The sequence below is a fragment of the Cyprinus carpio genome, chromosome A1 (assembly GCF_018340385.1).
Source record: "Cyprinus carpio isolate SPL01 chromosome A1, ASM1834038v1, whole genome shotgun sequence".
In the NCBI taxonomy this organism is placed as follows: domain Eukaryota; kingdom Metazoa; phylum Chordata; class Actinopteri; order Cypriniformes; family Cyprinidae; genus Cyprinus; species Cyprinus carpio.
This window is the reverse complement of record NC_056572.1, coordinates 7,659,540-7,679,286: the sequence shown is the minus strand read 5'-3', so window position 1 is coordinate 7,679,286 and position 19,747 is coordinate 7,659,540.

The following is a 19,747-nucleotide window of genomic DNA, read 5'->3' as shown; positions in this document are numbered from 1 at the left end:
AAAAAAGAAAATAAAAATTAAAATTATAGAAATTGCTGTGTGCAAGTGTCAATATCAGTATATTCAGTCTCTGACTGATAATTAAATGAAGTCAGATCAAGGGTTAAGAGACTGAGTCTGAGTTTAGGAGTCTGATGGCCTGGGGGAAAAAGTTCCTCCTAAGTATCTCGGTTTTTGCCATCAGGCTACGGAAGCACTTACCAGATGGCAGCAAAATGAAAAGAGTTACCCAGGGTGATTTGTGTGATTTGTGATTTTAACAGCTCTGCTTTTGCAGCATTTGAGGTAGATGTCCTGCAGAGAGGGGAGAGCAGACCCTGAAACTCTCTCAGCTAAGCACACAACTCTCTGCAGGGCTTTGCAGTCTTGACTGGAGCTGTTCCCATACCACACTGAGATACACTGAGTCAATACATATATAAAATTGTTCTGGTTTCATAGTGTAACGTGTGTTTTAAAATGGTAGAATGGTGTGTTTTATTAGTTCAGTAGAAGCTTAAAGAAATGTTGAATACATGTTTAAAATGTATAAATTATTTGCTTTAGTAACATGTTACTATGCTGTCATATATAATTATATATTTTATTTATTACCATATTCTTTAAAATAAAGATAAGTCTCTTTTTAGCTTGAAATGTTTATGCATGTGTGTGCTTGTTTATATGCTTCATCAGGAAACACATTTGTATAATGACATGGGTATTACACTGATATAACAATGTAAATGTGGTTTATGATGAAATTTAAGATCACTAAGATTGCTTACAAACAATATTTTATTAAAAATGAAAATATGCATAAATTTTTGTGATGGGTTGGTATACAGTTTGTACAGTAAAAAATCATTACGTCTATGGAGTTTCCCCAGGAAAAAATATAAAAACCAATGTATGCGTGTGTGGTTCCTTGTTTTGTGTGTGTGTGTGTGTGTGTGTGTGTGGTTACTTGTTGTGTGTATGTGTGTGGTTGCTTGTTGTGTGTGTGTTTGTGTGGTTTGTCTCGTTCCTGGAAAAATGTAAGATGTTTTTATATTTTTAGTGATGCCTAAAACCAATTTAAAAGTTTTGCTTTGTTTCATATCGTGTGTGATCACATACTTACCCTCATGTCGTCAGTCACTTACCCTCATGTCGTTCCAAACCCGTAAAAACTTAGTTCATCTTCGAACACAATTTAAGATATTTTGGATGAAAACAGGGAGGCTTGAGACTGTCCCATAGTCTCTCCAAATCAGCATAGTGCCATTTTGGCATTTCTGAGTAGTACACAGATGGTGTACGCTCTTCTGTGTCAGCCGCACAGCACCAATGCGCTGTTTGCTTTCAAACCAAAGCGTAAATACATCGTAAAAAAACATATCCTTGTGGTGTGGCCGATACAGAAGAGCGTACGCCGCCTGCGTACTGCTCAGAATTGCCAAAATGGTGCTACGCTGATTTGGAGAGACACAGAGGAGAGGAATTGTTGAATTAAGTCGTTATTTTTGGGGGGTTTTTTTGTGTAAAAAAAGTATTCTCATCATTTCATAACGTTATGGATGAATCACTCACTAGATGGACTATTCTGACAAAGCTTTTCATACTTTCCTGGACCTCGACACTGTTATTTATTTGGCAGTCTATGGGACAGTCTCAAGCCTCCCTGTTTTCATCCAAAATATCTTAAATTGTGTTCCAAAGAAAAACAAAGCTTTTACAGGTTTGGAACCACATGGGGGTGAATAATCATTTTGGGATGGAGTATCCCTTTAATTTCATTTAGAAGAGAATAAGACTCATTTACCCTGACTTTGACGTGTGTGTATGTGTATTTTTTTTCTCATTTCCTCATAGACAGCATGTCATAGAATGCAACTGGTTACCGCCATATGTGGTTTGCAGATGCATCCCGAATGTGAGAGTTCAAAATATACCTAAAAAGTTTGAAAACTAATTTATAATGTTCATTTATGGCCTGTCACCGGTTGGAATTGTACAAACACCATAATTTTCCACCAGTATTCCAAATATGCCAATATTCACATCTGGAAATTATTACCAGGGTCAAAGGTGAACTACGTGGGTGGTCTCAAGGTCACGAGGGGAGGAGGGAAAGGTCTCGGAGGTTACAAGGTCATCATCAATCAAAAAAGTTGACACAAGGTCCCCCAATATTTACTACTAACCCATGCTGAAACAGGCCTCCGTTTCTTAACTGATGAGAATTGCTGCACAGATTCTTCAACGGTGTCGCCTGAGAATGAGGGTGTCAAGAAAGCGCACTTCCTCAGCATCCCGCATCTCAGCTAGGTTGAGCCACAGGTGGTATTCTTGGTCAACTAATGTGGACAATGCCCTTCCCAGAGCCTGCACTATGACCTTCATAGCCTGGAGGGCATAGTCAGTTGCTGAACAGAGTTCCTGCATGCTCCTGGTTGGGACCACTGGCCTGAACACTTGCAAGATAGCCATGGTATGCAGAGAGGATGCAGCTTGTCCAGAAGCAGTATAAGCTCTCACCACAAAGAATGAGGTAACAACCCCTCTAGATGGAGCTGTTTCATGCGCAAAATGCACTGTATGTGCTCTCTCCACCCGGGGGACCACCATGTATTACCTCTTTGGACCGCTGTCAAGGGTGGTTAGAGCAGAGGAACCAGTGTATCATGTTATGGCAGAAAGGTGCCTTCCACGATTTCATCAGCTCTCCGTGCACTTCAGGAAGAAAGGAACTGGGGCGGAGCACAGCTGATTGTCACGCTCAGTCTCCAAGAACCAATTATTCAAGCAAGAATGCTCAGGACAGGGTGGAAGAATCCACTCAAGCCTGATGCTCTCTGCTGCCCGGGTAAGCACGGTTGCCATCTCAGCACCAGGTCCAGACCAACGCACAGCACATCAGTCAGACCCACCCTCCAATTCTGCGATAGACAACTCATCCTCATCACAAGCCCCGAATGAGAGATCGAACCTGCGCTGAGACGTGTTCTCAAACTCACTTAGAAACACTATTAGAGAACACATGCGGTTGGAAGAACAAGAGGTCCGCGGGAATTCATCCAGCAGAACCTCTTCCGCAACAACTCCTTTCTCTCCTTCAGTGCACACATCATCATGGCCTAGTACCCAGAAGTAGAAGGGCCTTGCGGTCTTTTTAAAAAGAATGTGAGCTGCAAGCGCAATGTGCTGATAGCCATGTCCTCACAAGAAGGACATAAACCATCCACAAAAGCTGCTTCAGCATGAGCGCCGCCCAAACACTGAGCACTGCGTTTGTGCCATAGATGCAATGACAAAGAAACTGAGAGGTGAATGTAGTGCTGTATCTCTCAGCGAGCCCTGCACTGGCTCAGACGAACAGAACAAGTGAGCAAATGCCATTCTGGCCTATTTATACCCGGATGTCCGGATTGTGGCCAGCTATGCAAATTTTAGCAAATTTTTACACAACGTCGAAGTGACAGACTGAAAGGGAACCCGTCATGAAGTTTCTTGAAGTGGCAACTTTTGAATTAGTAACGGGTGCATCAGCATGGGTATTGCTGCTTATGGTCGCTGCTCAGGATGAAGAGATGCAGAGTCGTATGGATTCTAAAGATTTGGATTACAGAGCACAAATAAAATTGCTTCCTTTTGAAATTATGTTAAATTGCTTTTTTTTTGGTGTATTCTATATTATGGTTCTGTTGTCAGTTACAGGATGTCGGAGAAAAAGCCTTTTGTGTCCCAGGCAAACAATAAATACTTCAGGTAAAACAAACACATAACACCTAACAATAACCGACAGCAAACTAAACAGACAGGAGACTATAAATAGAGCAGATAATGAGGGGCAGACAGGTCAACACAATAAAGGATATTAACTTATATTGAGAACTAATGGGATCAGGAACATAACCAAATGAGGGCAAAACAGGAACTGGAATGTACCAACAGAAAAAGAACAAAACTCAAGTCCATAACTGTGAGAGTTCACCCCCCTCTTGGAAGCTGCGACCTTGCATTGCAGGAACAACAAAGGGAGGGACAGAGGAGGACTTAGGAGGAGGACAAAGGAGCAGATGGCTCCGGCGACCAAGGCGGAAGCAGGGATCCGGAAGGTCGCGGTGGAGCCAGAGCAACATAGGACAAAGGTGGAGCCGGAGGGAAGGAGGAGCCCGACAGAGCCAGAGGGGGCTTAGGAACGGTGTGTGCTGCCCACACACACCACAAGGCCACTCCCAACAGCGGGAGAGCCAGTGACAGAGGAACGAACTTTGTGGTCGTTATCCCACAGGCAGATAGTTCAGGGCAGACAGACAGTTCAGGGCAGACAGATAATTCAGGAGAGATAGTTCAGATGAAGGCGGGAGAAGAGGGGGCATGTCTGCATATATATATCCGAAACAAAGTCAATTAAGTCCACAGAGTCCAGCAGCAGCTCACCCTCAGCGGTGGTGCAACAGGATACAGTGTTCAGTTAATACAGACTAATTGTTTTCCTTGATTTTTCAGGATTTAAACACTTTGGCACAACATCTGGATGACAGTTGCAGACCTCTTTATTCAACTTTATCTCTTTCATGTACATCACCTTTATGTATTAATTTCTTAATGTAATCAACATTCATTTACTTCTCATATTATATTATCGTGATTAACCATTGTTTATTCTTATGTTGTGTTGTGTATTGTAATCTTAAAGATTTTTACATCACAAGACCATTTTGGTAAGCAGCAGTTGTGTTTGCTGGTCAGACAAAGACTGATCATAAAGAAGAATCCGACAAAGATTATTCAGTAATCTTTATTCAGTTATTTTATCACTTTATCACATGCTTTCTGCTCTTTCTGTATCTCCAGCTCTTGTAAAAATATGAGTTAACATGCCAAGGTGTTAACTGCTTTGGATATCAGACCAAAACCTGGCACGTCCTGACAGAGAGAGATAGTGAAAGACTGAATTTTAAGCATTTGATTAATTGACTTTTCACAAGATGTATTACACTGATACAATCATCAATCAGCCATAAAATTTACTTTAAAAGAAAGCTAAAGACAATTATAATTGTCAATTCATATTTCATGTTACAGGCACATTGCAATTAATCATGGTCAGGTCATTTCATGGACATATTATTCCTTAAAGTATTCAGAAAACTTTAATAAACTTTAATCAATTAATATATTTTATACAGCAACTGTAACAACTGACTTGTTTTGAATGTTTTAATTCTGACATAAAACCAGAACAATAACATTTAACAATGCATAAAGCTTTACACCTTGAAATGTACAAAGTAATGGGGTCCTATTAAACAAAACAAAAAATTTAGTAATAATGCATGACTTAAAAAAAACTGTTGAAACTGTCAAAAAGAATGGGTTTCAAAATGACTGTTTTGAAAGAGTTACAGTTCCAAATGAAACTTCTAGATTCATATCACCTCATGACTTGTGGCAGGGAATGAAGTAGGAATAGTAGGGTCACGGGTGTCTCAGCAGCTACTTATACATCATCAGCCTCACAATTCTGAAATAAATAGTATCTGCAGCATAAACAAAGTTAAATGAAATGTACACAGCCTCCAGTGTGTGCATGTAATCACATTGTCATCACTTGAATGCAAGCCATCACAGGACTTTACACACAAGACAAGCTCTGCTGGAACAGCTTTTTCATATTCTCAATAAACAAAAAGTATATTTTCATAATCTTATATTTATTTAACACATGTCCCATCAGTAAAAACATTATTTTATGCTTTACACTAAGCTTCTGAATCTAACGAATGTGATATCCATGTGAATAATGATTCTTTATTAAATAAACATAAGAATTTATCAATATTAAATCATAATACTCTAAACTAGGGGTGGGCGATATGGAAAAAAATACATATCATTTTTTCTTTTTTCACGATTCATGATTTCATCACAATTCTTTGTCATGTTGGTTTTACTATCTTACAAGTTGTCTGAGCATTACAGCCAAACTAACTTCCCTATTATAAAGACGAGGCCTTTCAAGGTCACAACAAAAAAAGAATGGCAGATATTTAGGCCAAAGAGGGTGAAGATATCAAAATCTGTTTTTATTTTTAATAACAAAGATAAAAGAATGACAAAGATACACATTACAACTACACATAATATACAAATAAAACAAGCAGTGCTTTATTTTCAGGTACAATAGGTGTATTTAGCTGGAGCATTCAAGAAATTAAATGCAAAAATATGAAAATAAAATGCTATAGAGACTGATTCCTAAAGCAACTGTATTAAAGTTCTTCAGTCAAGAATAGTGAGTGATTTTTCTCTTTGCGTTTTGTTCTTTTATTAAAGTTAAAGGAATAGTTCACCCAAAAATAAAAATTCTGTCAGCGGTCTGTCAATTCTGTCATAGTGTTTTATTTTTATACCACCATTTACTCACTCAAATGTTGTTTTAAACCTGAATTAGTTTCTTTCTTCTGCTGAACATACAGCTATTCTGAGGAACGTGGAAAACCAAAAAATTGCTGGTCCACAGTGACTTCCATAGTATTTTTTGCTACTATCAAATTCAATGTGGACCTGCAACTGTTTGGTTGCCCACATTCTTCAAAATATCTTCTTTTGTATTCAGCACAAGAAAGAAATTAATTCAGGTTTGGGACAAAGTGACAGTGAGTAAATAATGACAGAAATTAAATTTTAGGGTGAACTATCCCTAATGACAGTCGGCTGCATGTTTAATAGGCCTACTGTCCCTTTAAGACCTGCACACATCTAATATACAGGCACATATACGTTTTCTCTCAACTGTTTACTTTCATTTTAGACATAACCAACTGAGTGTAAACCTTGTGTGTTTTGAAAGTATTAGCCAAAAGATAACTTAGTTCAATAATCAGCCACTGTGTGACAGGCTTTAGCGTGCGCACTTCGGGTGTATGCAGCGCTCAGAAAAAGCACAGGTCAGACCAGCGGGCGAATGAAACATTTAAAAGCACATGCAAATAATGAGAGCGCAAATCCTGTGAGAGTAACTCTACCGCTGAGTCAACACTGATGTGAATGCATGTGGCGTTGTACAGTATATGGCCGAGGCGCCAAAACTGCAGCTGTTAGAATGTGCGCTGTAGCACGATACTACGATATTTCTTCAAAAGCAGATCGTGGAGACATTTTTATCATCCACAATCAAAAATCGTCATAAATAACACCCCTACAAAAAACCAAAGGTCAGGGATCTCCAACCCTGCTCCTGGAGAGCTACATTCCTGCAGACTTCAGTTCCAACCCTGCTCCAACACACCTGTCTGTAATTATCAAGTAGCCCTGAACACCTTGATTAGCTGCTTGAGGTGTGTTTGATTGGGGTTGGAGCTGAAATCTGCAGGACAGTAGCTCTCCAGGAGCAGGGTTGGAGACCCCTGCCATAGGTCTTCAACCCTGCTCCTAGGGACCCACTGTCCTGCAAAGTTTATTTCCAACCTGCTTCAGCATACCTGGCCTCTGATTTTACAAGTGATCCTGAAGACCTTGATTATCTGGTTCAGGTGTGTTTGATTAGGGTTTGAGCTGACCTCTGCAGAACAGTGGGTCCCCAGGAGCAGGGTTGAAGACATATGCTCTAAACAGCAGCCGCTGGCTTACATTGTTCACATTATTGAGTTTTAAGTAAACATGCAAAAATTAAAACCATAAACCTTTACTTGGCTTGTTAACTGAAATAAAACGATCAACTGCACATACCTCTGTATTATTCAATAACCAGACCAGACAAGAAGAACTCACAGTATACTGTGAACTCACAGTATTTTCCAATGAGTTCTGCCCTCATTGTAAAATAATGTGAGCACTTGCCCTTAATCCATCCTTGTTGAAGAAAAACAATCACTCTCTGCAATTCAGCATCATTAGTAGTTTCCACAATAAGTTTAAACATCTCATCTGAGAATGGTAAAGATGAAATTACTTTGTGACTGCTCTCTGACATTGGTGCTCATGACAATGCATCAGCCACAATGAGACGCTTTCCAGGTGTATACACTAGATTTAAATCATATCTCTGCAATTTCATCATCATGCGTTGAATTCTAGGTGACATATCATTTAAGTTCTTTTGAATTATTGATATTAATGGTTTATAATCGGTCTCTACTGTAAAAGTAGATAATCCATAAACATATCCATGGAATTTTTCACAGCCAAATAGTACCCCCAAAGTCTCCTTTTCAATTTGAGAGAACCTTTTTTCAGTTTCCGTCAGGGACCGAGAAGCATAGGCCACAGGTTTCCAGGAATCTCCACCAGCCTGAAGAAGCACAGCTCCTAGTCCATCCTGAGAGGCATCTGTAGAGATCTTAATTGGATGAGTGTAATAAAAAAAATCAAGCACAGGTTCAGTAGTCAGGATCTCTTTTAACCTCTTCCATTCTTGATCATGTACAGAAGACCACACAAACTCTTTGTCATTTTGTAACAATGCTCTCAGATGGGTAGTTTTGGCAAATAGATTTGTCAGAAATTTTCCCAGGAAATTTACCATACCTAGGGCACATAAAACTCCCTTCTTGTCATTAGGTGGAGGCATTTCCAAGAGGGCTTGTACTTTAGATGAATCCGGTTCCATACCTTTTGCAGCCAACGTGTTACCTAAAAAGGTTATCTTTGTGACTCCAAACAGACACTTTTTCTTGTTCAACTTTAAATCATGTGCTCGAATTCTTTCCACCAGTTTTAATAGTCGCTGATCATGTTGTTCAAGAAGTCACCCCCACACATCAAGATCATCAATATATACATGAACACCCTCAAGTCCTTCAATAAGTGTTTCCATTGCGCAATGAAAAATCTTGGGGGCTGACTTAATCCCAAATGAAAGACGTAGAAAACAATATCTTCCAAAAGGAGTATTAAATGTGCAATATTTACTACTCTCAGAATTCAATCGAATTTGCCAGAAATCCTGGGATGCATCACTGATCTATATATGACTGGATCGCTCATCGCGTTCTAAACTGCCAAAAGGCAGTGAAGCCACCGGAAGTGTTCGATCCGCCATCTTACTAATCCCTACCGGCAGAGAGCACCATTGAGTCACATTCAAACCGCTGTCCTAAAATCACCCGATTTGAAGCAAATCAGTCAAACGGGACTAGTTTTTATGTTATGTGTATGTAAATTGATGTTTACTTCAGATGTTATCTGCAGTGTTTACAGTCTTTTGGGGCAGTATAAGCAATGTTTATTTAGACCGTTTAGGTGGGTGTGTCTGCTGAGCACTGATGACACAGGTAACGATCCAACACAAAATATAGCCTATTTCTTTAAGAACATAATTATTCAGGAATTATTAAACATGAACGTATTAGTATCAGAAATGGATTTGAATATAGTACAATGAATAATACAATTATGTTGTTAATGTTGCTTTATAATGAAATGAAAAGTTTAACTAAACTTACTATCTTGGAAATAAAGCTTTATATCTTTAAATCCGTACTGTATATAGTCAGTTATTTCTCTGAATAAATTCAGATTTCAGAATGAGCACTTTGTCGTTTGTTATATATGTTGAGGTCGTGTCCGTCTGATGTTTATCATGTTCATGATGTTCACTATTGTAATGAACGTAGGTTTTTAATAAGTGGGGGAAATTCCCGACATTTAAAAAAATAACCGTTTACATGCCTAGGGTTTTTGCATTGTAATAATTTACAGAAATACTTCAGATTTATAAACGCTGACTTGTTAGGTGATGTTTTCTCATTAAAATCATACAATTTTCTATTAATTCAATAGAACGTTTACGCACACTATATTATAGATCAGTGGGATGCATCTAATTTACTAAAAAATCTGGCCTCTGACATTTCACTAAGAATCTCTTCACGTGTGGGTATCTGATAGTGTTCTTGTTTGATGTTTGATGTTTTTGAATTAGGGGTTTTTCTTTCAATGCTTTCACATCTCTGATGTTAATTAAGTTGACCTTAGCACCAGTGTCTAACTTAAAAGGTACTATTGTCCCATTAGCCACAAGAGGAACAATCCACTTAGAGGACTGCACAGAGTCCTCAATAGAGACACATTTTGCCCCGTCTGGAGCTGCATCCTCTTCAGAAACCATCTGCACATAAAAGGAATCACTTTAGGTATCACTATCATCTATATCCTCCACTACATGTACTCTGTGTTCCGTAAGTAAATTCTTTTGACAAGCACATTTTGTGGTTCAGGCCATTACATTTAGAACACTGTTTACCAAATGCTGGACATTGTCTGAACTTATGTTTACTCCCACATCGTTTACAAAGAAATGTTTCTTTTTCAGTGCTTTTAAAGCTTCTTGCATTACCTCGTTTCTTGTCTCTAAAAGATATGGCATCGATGGCTTAAGATCTTAGGATCGGTAAGAAAGCAATCAAAAGCCTCTCCTTCATGCTGCAGTCACATTCGAAATACATATCGCTCATATGTCTCATTCTTCTTTGACAAGTAATGAGCATCAATTTTTCCAATACCTTATCCAGTTCCTTCTTATCTGCCTCATCTTCAAAATAAAAAGTTGTTGTATACTTCCACAGCGTCTACTCCAGAAGTAGTAAGTAACATAGCAGTCGTCCTTTCGTCTGCAGCTTCTGCTTGGCCAATAGCTAAAACATACAGCATAAACTGTTGTTTAAAAGTCCTCCAATTTGCATCAACATTTCCACACAACTTCAAAGGGCCCGGTGGTTTAATTGCGTCCATGGTGTTCTTGAAACCTCACTCCTGGTGTATTATTCAATAACCAGACAAGAAACCAATATAATGAGGAATTACTGGTGCTGGCATCTTTATTCCACGTGGAACATTCATCATATACAAATTACCACACCACTCCTTCTTATTCATCATGCTTATTGGCGGTTCGCATTCTTTTTCAGAGCATTACCGCCATCTACTGTAGGCAATGGATCAGAGACTTGAATCCTCACTATAGTGGCTAGTTGGAAATCGTGCCCTCCATGTTGCTGCGTGTTTCAGCTCCTCCATGAAAAGCCCAATTTCCTTCCACCCACGCTAATTATTAATAATAAAAATAAAAAAACCTTATCTATATTCTATGTATTAACTTGGTTGCATTCAGAAATTGTATTAATATACTATATCCTCTAATGTTACCCGTTGATCCCTTTCCTTCTGCATTTCTCCCATTAACGTCTTTCTTTCTTCTCCATATTTACTACAGTCTATAATTACATGTTCCACTGTTTCTCTTACTCCACACCTGTCACACATACCATTAGGATGTTTTCCCATTAAATGCATTGTTGAGTTGAGACCTGTATGCCCTAATCTCAATCTTGATATAATACAATCCTCTTTCCTTTTCACACTTGAACTCCTTCCCCTTCCTACCAATGGTTGAATTGAATGAAGCAGTCTTCCTTTACTTTCATTGTCCCAATAATTTTGCCATTTTTTATTTATCTCCCTTTTAATAATTGATTTGATTTCTTCTTTACTATGTTTAATGTCCATATCTATATTTTCTTTTGCCATGGCTTGCTTTGCTAATTTGTCAGCTTCTTCATTCCCTAACACTCCACTGTGTGCTGGAACCCACAAAAACTGAACCCTCTTATTTGTCTCTTGCATCATTAATAAAATCTGTAGGATTTCTAATACCAGATCTTGTCTCGTTTCTGACTTTTGTGCCTCCAGACATATCACTGCAGAACTTGAATCAGAACATAATAGGGATTTATTTATTCCCATTTCACTTACTTTATTTATTGCTATCATGATTGCTGTAAATTTTCCTGTAAACACTGACACATGATTAGTTATTCTTTCACACCTTTCCACTTCCATTCCTGGGATGACATATGCAACCCCCACTTGGCCACTTTGTGGCTCTTTAGACGCATCTGTATACACCTGTACATACTGATCATATTTACTCCTTATATAATCTTTTGTAAATTCTGCTTCTGATATTTCCTGACCTTTCTCTTTTCTTTGTTCCAGCAAGAACAGATCTATCTCTGGTTACAGTTATATCCAGATCGGACTCACTCCTAATGTTACCACTGGGATCACACTATACCCATTTAATTGCATATCTTCTACCCACTCATTAATGACCCACCCAAAACTATTACATTTCCTTTCCCCATGTTCCCAACATGACTTGAGTATACTTTTTGTCGGGTGGTCCTCCTTCTGACCCTTTAAATTTGCCCAACATGTCAATATCAGTTATCATCTCCTTAACTGTACCGGCATCTCACCCATCTCCAACTGTAATGCTGGGACTGGTGAGGACGGGTAAGCCCCACAACATATTCTCAGAGCTTGAGCATGTACTCTTTCTAGCCTTTCCAGCTGTGACTTAGCCGCAGACCCATATAGCTGACATCCATAATATATTATTGCTCTTATCATTGTTGTATAGATATTTTTAATGCCAGTCTATCCGCCCCCCATTTCCCGTCCTGATATACATCTCATTACATTTATAATTCAGAATCAGAATCAGAAAGAGCTTTATTGCCAAGTATGCTTACGCATACAATGAATTGTTTTAGTGACATAAGCTTCCGGTACACAGAGACAACAACAACAAAAAAACAAATTGCAAATAAATAAATTGTATGAACAGTTGTGCTATAGATGACAATGGATTAGAATAGAGTAAGATGCAGAGATGTACTTGGATGGAGGGGTAACAAATAAATATAAGAATATTGCACATTTTTGCATGATGGGTGAACATTTAACTGTTCATGAGGTTGATTGCCTGGGGGAAGAAACTGTTCTTGTGCCTGACTGTCTTGGTATTTGCGGCTCTGAAGCGCCGGCCAGATGGCAAAAGTTCAAAAAGGGGGTAACTTGGATTAGAGGGATTCATAGTGATTTTCTGAGCCCTTTTCCTCACTCTGGATGTATACAGTTCTTGAGGGTGGGCAGGGGAGCACCAATAATCCTTTCAGCAGTCCGAACCGTTCTCTGTAGTCTTCTGATGTCTGATTTTGTAGCTGAACCAAACCAGACAGTTATTGAAGTGCACAGGACAGACTCAATGACGGCTGAGTAGAACTATTTCAGCAGCTCCTGTGGCAGGTTAAACTTCTTCAGCTGGCGAAGGAAGTACAACCTTTGTTGGGCCTTTTTAACAATGGAGTCAATGTGATTGTCCCACTTCAGGTCCTGAGAGATGGTGGTTCCCAGGAATCTGAATGACTCCACTGCAGCCACAGTGCTGTTCATGATGGTGAGTGGGGGGAGTGCAGGGGGGTTTCTCCTGAAGTCCACAAACATCTCCACTGTTTTGAGAGTGTTCAGCTCCAGGTTGTTAAGACTGCACCAGACAGCCAGCTGCGCAACCTCTTGTCTGTAAGCAGACTCTTCACCGTGCTGGATGAGGCCGATGACTGTAGTGTCGTCTGCAAGCTTCAGGAGCTTGACAGAGGGGTCTTTGGAGGTGCAGTCATTGGTGTACAGGGAGAAGAGCAGTAGGGAGAGAACACATCCCTGAGGGGCACCAGTGTTGGTGGAGAGGCTGTTTGACATGAATTTCCCCAGTCTAGCTTTTGCTTATCTGTCAGAAAGCTGTTGATCCACTGACAGATAGAGCTAGGAACAGAGAGCTTGTCTGGAGGGCTGTTGGGATGATGGTGTTAAAAGCCGAACTAAAGCCCACAAACAGGATCCTCACATAAGTCCCTGTTTTGTCCAGATGTTGCATGATGAAGTGCAATCCCAAGTTGATTGCATCAACCACGGACCTGTTTGCTCGGTAAGCAAACTGCAGGGGGTCCAGTAAGGGTCCAGTGATGTCCTTCCATACTGAAGTTGAGTCATTGGAAGTAAACTGGTCTTCCAACTTTTTAGATTAGGTCCTTTTAGCCACTCTAATCTCTTTGTTCAGTGTGTTTCTGGCCTGATTATACAAGACTCTGTCCCCATTTCTGTAGGCATCCTCTTTGGCCTGACGAAGATGTCTGAGTTTTACTGTAAACCATGGCTTATCATTGTTGAATGTTAAATAAGTCCTGGTAGGAATACATATATCCTCACAAAAACTAATATAGGATGTTACAGTCTCTGTGAGTTCATCCAGATCGGTGATAGCAGCTTCAAAAACACTCCAATCAGTGAAGTCAAAACAAGCTTGTAAATCCTGCTCTGTTTCGTTGATCCATCTCTTTACAGTCTTTACTACAGGTTTACCAGATTTAAGTTTCTGCCTGTAGGTTGGTATAAGATGAACCAGACAGTGATCAGACAGTCCCAAAGCTGCTCGTGGAACAGAGTGATATGCATCCTTTATTGTGGTGTAACAGTGATCCAATATATTACTGTCTCTTGTGGAACATGTAACATGCTGTCTGTATTTTGTCAGTTCACGGGAGAGATTGGCTTTATTAAAGTCCCCAAGAATGATTAAAACAGAGTCCGGGTGTTGTTGTTCTGTCTCTGTGATCTGGTCATCGAGTTTCTGTAAAGCCAGGCTTACGTGCGCTTGCAGAGGGATGTAAACACTCACCAGAATGGACGAGTGAAACTCCCGCGGCGAATAGAACGGCTTGCAGTTGACAAAAAGCACTTCTAGATCTGAACAGCACATCTTCTTTAACACAGTTACATCTGTGCACCACCGTTCATTGATATAAAAGCATGTCCCCCCGCCGCACGATTTCCCAGTTGATTCTGCGTCGCAATCTGCTCTGAACAGCTGAAAGCCCGGCAGATGGAGCGCGCTGTCCGGTATGGCGTCATTGAGCCAGGTTTCCATGAAACACAGAGCAGCAGAGTGTGATATATCCTTATTTGTCCGGGACAGCAGAAGGAGTTCATCCGTTTTGTTGGGTAGAGAGCGGAGATTTGCCAGATGGATGCTAGGCAACGGCGTTCGAAATCCTCGCTTCCTGAGTCTAACGAGCGCACCAGCTCGCTTTCCCCGTATGCGCTTTTTGAAGCGTTTGATCAGCGCTGCTGCTCCACCAACAACAGCGTTCAGTAAAACGTCCGAATAATTGAAATCCGGTAAAAGATTTTGTGGTGTGTTCTGCCGAATGTTCAGCAGTTCATCCCTGGTGAAACTGATCGTGTTTGACAAACAAAAAACAGGAAAAACTAACAAAAACAGTACAAACACTGGAGAGCCAAGCACTGAAGCAGCCGTCTGCGGCGCCATCGCATTCTCTTACATTTTTCCTCCATTTTACTTATATGTGTACTCCATGCAACTTCAGTATCAAACCACATTCCTAAGAATCTTACTACTTTAACTTGTTCTAATTCTTTATTGTATAACCCTAATTTTAATTCTTTGCTTGATGTTTTATTTGTAAATATAATGTACTTGGTTGTCTCTATTGAGAATTTAAAACCCCATTTATTTGACCACCTTTCAACCTCCTTTAATGCCAACTGCATTTTATTAATGATAAAATCCACATTTCTACCTTTAATCCACAGAGCTCCATCATCTGTAAACAATGATTTATTTATATTTTTACACAAACACATTATTAATCATAATAATAAATAGCAAAGGACTTATAACACTTCCCTGAGGAGTGCCATTTTCAATTTTTCCTTCTCTTGATACACAATCCCCACTCCTAACTTTAATGTATCTTTCAAGTATGAACTCCTTAATCCAATTATATAGTCTTCCACTTATCATACCACGCCTTAGCAAAAGCACTTGACTTTAAACAATCAATTACTGCCACCTAGTTGACTAAACATCCCACTCATACACCTCTGATGAATCGTAACTTGAACGGTGGTCTCGCGCTGATGACGTCATCATCCAGGTAGGCACGCCCAGGGCACGCGATTCATACGCCCACAGTGGGTAATGATTGGACAACTGACAGGCTCAAAACTGATTGGCTAAAGAGTAAGAGTATCTCGCATGGGATGAGTTCACTGCCAGGAAAGTCTCAAAACTGCAGAAATCCAAGGCCATTCACATTCACAGCCCATGATAAACTCATGAATTTTAAACATTCAAAAATTTTATACACAGTTGTACATTTTTAAATCGTGCTTTGCGTTTGTGAAATGTATTTTATGAATATATTTTCTTATTTTGTGCATTTGAATTGGTTTTTGTGGATATATATGTATATATATATATATATATATATATATATATATATATATATATATATATATATATATATATATATATAATAATTTTATAATTTTTTTTTTTTTTTTGGTGCACATTCATTATTTCTCATGCATGTGAATTGGGTTACGCGTGTGTGCATCGGGTCTTTTGCATGAATTATTATTGAGATCATTCTGGCTCCATATTTCACGGGATGAAGGAACGACTCGAACCCGAACCCAGGATTCGAGAGTTGAACTTATCAAGTCTGCTTCCTGTACAGAACCTATGGGATGTTGCGCATGTGCTGTCAACACAAAATGAACGAATCACTCTCTGAGACAGTTCATTGTTACTGAGTCATATTAAAGATTCATTCAAAATGAACGAATTATTCATAACCGACCCATCACTAGTCCTCACTCATGCCCATAGTGCAAATTACGGTCTAGGCTCCTTTTAATAAGACATGAGCTCTCCTAAAAACATGTTTGTTTTTTTGTTGTTGTTTCTTTATTTGTATAGCGCTTTTTACAATACAAATCGTTGCAACGATTACGTTTCTACAAAATTTAGTAGTAGCTTAGTGGTGACTGTCAGTTTATGTACATATGGCAGAAATGTACGGAAAAATAAAAAAACGTAATCAAACAGACGATGAACACTAAGTGATACTCCACCCCAAAATGAAAATTTTGTCATTAATCACTTACCCCCATGTCATTCCAAACCCATAAAAGTTCCGTTCCTCTTTGGAACACAATTTAAGATATTTTGGATGAAAACCAAGTAAATAGCAATGTCAAGGTCAATAAAAAGTATGAAAGTCATCTTCAGAATACTCCATCTGCCATCAGACGTGCAATCTGGGTTATATGGAGCGACGGGAACACTTTCTGTAAGCGAAGAAAACAAAAATAACGACTTTATTCAATAATTTCTTTGTCAACGATCTTCTCTTCTGTGTCTCTCCATATCACTGTATGCTGTGTATGCTCTTTTGTGTCATCCGCAACACAAGGATGCACTGTTTTATTTCAAATCAAAGCTAAATACATAGGCTATAGAAACAGCGCATCCTTGTGGCGTCATCATGTGAACATTTACTTTTCACATGATGAATTACACTGATACAATTATCAATCAGCCATAAAATTTACTTTAAAAGAATGCTAAAGACCCTAAATGGGACACTATACCAGCCATTCATTGTTACTGAGGTTTATATACTGGTGAACTTGTAGCACAGCCTCAAACTGGTATCGAGCAAATCTCAGACCGATTCGAGAGACATGTATTCAACTTTGCTACATTTGTACTCCATAATTGTCAATTCATATTTCATGTTACAGGCACATTGCAATTAATCATGGTCAGGTCATTTCATTGACATTTTATTTCCAAAATATTCAGAAAACTTTAATAAACATTAATAAATTAATAAATCTTATACAGCAACTGTAACAACTGACTTTTTTTTAATGTTTTAATTCTGACATAAAACCAGAACAATAACAAGAACATTTAACAATACATAAAGCTTTACACCTTGAACATGTACAAAATTATGGGGTCCTATTATAAACAAAACAAAAAAAGCTGTTGAAACTGTCAAAAAGAATGGGTTGCAACATGACTGTTTTGAAAGAGTTACAGTTCCAAATGAAACTTCTAGATTCATATCACCTCATAACTTGTGGCAGGGGATGAAGTAGGAACAGTGGGGTCACGGGTGTCTCAGGAGCTACTTATACATCATCAGCCTCACAATCCTGAATCAAATAGTATCTGCAGCATAAACAAACTGCAGCTGATAGAATGTGCGATGTAGCATGATACTATGTGTAGCAAGGTTATTTTGTGGGAAGGAAGAGGACAGGGTGGGCTTGACTGCTGATGGTGGTTTTTATTCTCATATACACAGTTCAAACAGATCGCAGTGCACACAGCACATAAACATAAACACAGTCATGTAATCACTTTCACTTTCGTCGAGGTTTCCAGCTCGGTCACAATCCCACCAGTCAGCAGTCCTTCTCTCTCTCACACTCCTGTTTCTCCTGGTGTTATATACTCTCTCCACACCAATTTCTGAAAAAGACACAGGTGTTGGTTATTTGCATTTAACCCACTCACTCACCATTCGTCTGCCAACTCTCTCTCCCACTGCAGACTTCGCTGAACCACGCCCCCCTTGCCACATACCCCCACCGCCCGACTCAGGCCGGGGAGCCCCCCCCCCATTTCTGGAGAGGAAATCGGCCACAGCCATCTGAACATCCGGCCTGTGGACCACCTTGAACTTAAAAGGCTGTAAAGCTAGATACCAAGTGCCTAGATACCGAGTGATCCGCGTGTTGGTATCCTTCATGCAGTGGAGCCACTGCAGAGGGGCATGGTCTGAACAGAGGGTGAATTCCCGTCCCAGGAGATAATAGCGGAGGGTGAGGACGGCCTACTTGATGGTAAGACACTCTTTTTCAATGGCGCTGTACTTAGTCTCTCTCTTAGAGAGCTTACGACAAATGTACAGCTCCTGGGAAAGGACTGCACCCAACCCCCTGTCTGATGCGTCTGATATCATCTAAATAGGCAGCAGCATATGCAGCATGGGGCTGTAAAATCTTATCCATGAGACACTGGAAGTTGGCGGGTCCCCCGAACAGCCCAAATGGAAGGATAACAAATTGGTGTAATCCGAACGGCATTGTGAAAACTGTCTTTTCTTTGGACAATGGAGACAAGGGGATCTGCCAATATCCCTTTGTTAAGTCCAGTGTCGAATAAAAATGAGCCATACCGAGACGATCAAGCAGTTCGTCAACCAGCGGCATTGGATACACGTCGAACTTCGACACAGCATTCACCTTGCGATAATCCACACAGAAACGAACTGAGCCATCCATTTTCGGAACTAAAACTGTCGGGCTCGCCCAGTTACTGTTGGATTCTTCTATCACTCCCATTTCAAGCATCGCACCTAATTCGGCTTGAACTACTTTTTTCTTGTGTTCAGGCAAGTGATACGGCCGACTGCGAACCACCACGCCCGGCTCTGTCTCGATATGGTGCTGAATAAGGTTAGTACGGCCCGGTAGGGGCGAAAACACATCTGCAAACTCAGCTTGCAACTAAACTAAACTAAACTAAACTAAATCAGTGAGCTGGGAGGGCGAGAGGTGATCTCCACCTGGGGCCAGAGCGAGAGATTGTGTTTTGACATTCGCCTCTGGCCCAAGATCCTCCTCTCCACTAATCACCGTCACCAGCAACACTGATTCTGCCTCATTCCATTTTTTAAGGAGATTGAGGTGGTAAATTTGACGTGCTCCGCTCCTATCAGACTGTACAACCTCATAATCGAGCTCCCCAACTTGCTGTGTGACCTCAAACGGTCCCTGCCACTTGGCAAGTAATTTAGAACTTGATGTTGGGAGTAATACAAGCACTTTATCTCCCAGTGAAAATTTGTGCAACTTAGTCCCCCTGTAGTATAGCCAGCTCTGTCTGTCCTGGGCTTGCAACAAATTCTCCATCGATAGCCGCCCCAAAGTGTGGAGTTTTGTTCTCAAGTCCAGAAGTACATAATGAATTTCATTTTTACTTTGAGATGGCCCATCCTCCCAAGTTTCCCTTAGGATGTCCAACACCCCACGGGGCTGGCGTCCATAGAGAAGCTTG